This window comes from Triticum aestivum, unplaced genomic scaffold (assembly GCF_018294505.1).
Source record: "Triticum aestivum cultivar Chinese Spring unplaced genomic scaffold, IWGSC CS RefSeq v2.1 scaffold81357, whole genome shotgun sequence".
Taxonomy (NCBI): Eukaryota; Viridiplantae; Streptophyta; class Magnoliopsida; order Poales; family Poaceae; genus Triticum; species Triticum aestivum.
Genome location: NW_025229591.1, coordinates 1 through 2,048, shown reverse-complemented (window position 1 = coordinate 2,048; position 2,048 = coordinate 1).

Here is a 2,048-nt window from a genome sequence, read left to right as displayed (position 1 = left end):
TTCATGGGTGTGGGGCCCCCTCCCTCCCCTTCTTCCAATTAAAATTTGCCAAATCAACAGCATTACGTAAACCTTGCGTAGCTTTGCGTGGATGTAACATTGCTCGATAGAAAATTACATGAAAACCAAGTTTTGGTGGAAATCGATGAAAACCACTGGGAAACAATGTTTTAGTGTCTCAAAAAAAATCTCCAATGGGCATCAATACAACATGTGGTACTATCTTTGTAATGGCATCTATACTCATCAGAGTAACTCATGGTGGGTGCGGTCACGATCTGAGGATACGCTCGCTCCTCGGTCGCTCCCGCGGGCGACTAGGGGTGAACCCTAGCCGCCAGCGCCAGCGCCACGACCTGCCGCCCCCTCCCCCCTCACCGCCGCCGATATGTGTCGCCGAGCAAAGCCCGTGCTGCTCAGCAGCGGCGAGGCTCTCTCCTCCTCCCATCTGGAGTGCCACGACGCAGGCCGGCCGCTTCAAAGGAGCTCGGCGCCTTGGCGTCCGGGGCAGCGCAGCGAGGAAGCGGTGATGGTGGATGTGAGTGGTGAGGCTCCACAGGTGGCTGGGTGGAGTGGCAGGGTGACTGGGCGGCGTCGGGCGCGGAGTGGCGCTGATCTGGCGCGAGAGGGGCCTGCACGACGGCGTCCGCGCGGCAAGGCTGCATGGGCAGAGGGCTACAGTGGCTGCAGGAAGGAGTGAGGCATGGGCGCGCACAGGCTCGTCGCAGCCGTGATGGGCGCGGTGGCTGCTGGTTCCACCCAGATCTGGCGGCGGTGCTCCTAGCGGATCTAGTCTGGTGCTCGCCGCGGGCACGCGGGGAGCGTGGGTGGTGTAGTCGGTGCGGCTCAGGGCCTATGGCGACACATGGCAGCTGCTTCAAGGTGCAAGGTGTGGTGGATCTTGTTTCCAGCGGCCGCGATGGCGCGAATGGTGCGCGTGGCACACGTCTGTTGCTTGGCTGCGGCCGACAACCATGGTAGATGTTGGTCTCGGGTACCTGATGTCACTTGAAGCTACGTCGGTATTTCCCCAAAGAGGAAGAGATGATGCAACACATCGGCGATAGGTATTTCCCTTAGATATGAAACCAATGTTATCGAACCAGTAGGAGAACCAAGAAACACAACGTAAACAACCCCTGAACACAAATAACAACACCTCACAACCCGACGTGTTAAAGGGGTTGTCAATCCCTTTCGGGGTACGACGCCTCAAGATAGGCAACTAACGTGAGGTAAATTTGTAGATAGGATAAATAGACTGCAGAACAAATAAATTGCAGCAAGATATTTTTATATTTTTTGGTTTAATAGATCTGAAAATAAATGCAAGAAAAAAGTAGATCGCAAGACAAATATATGAGAAAGAAGACCCGGGGGCCATAGGTTTCACTAGTGGCTTGTCTCGAGAAAAGTAGCAAACAGTGGGTGAACAAATTACTGTTGGGCAATTGATAGAACTTAAAATAATTATGACGATATCTAGGCAATGATCAATACATAGGCATCACGTCCAAGATTAGTAGACCGACTACTGTCTGCATCTACTACTATAATCTTCTTAACCCACTCCATGTCTGCTATTTGAATAAGTTGAATCATTGAAGCTAATTTTCTAGATTACAAGATGAGCCTAGATTACAGCCATAACATTCAATTGACATATTCCAAGTGGCCATCTATTCTTCCTGTAGCTTGGTCACAGCTTTGCTAGGTAATCTTGAGAACCAAAGAAACTCCAGATTTAGATGAAAGAAAAGGTGGGAAGCTTCACATGAACTCATGATTGCCTTCCCAGCGCCAATGGCTTTGAACTAGAACTACCATTTCTGAAACCAGAGCTTGAGCTACTGCATACTTGTACAGCAGTCCTGAAGCACCTAAAATGTACTTGGATTCTTGTTATCTAGTAAAATATGAGCAGATAAGATAAGGATCAAAATTATAGTGTTTGTTGGTTTTCAGAATTGTACACGACTGTATATTTGTCATATTCCTATCCAACCAGATAAAATTCAAAACATGACCAGAAAAATCAGAAAGAAAAT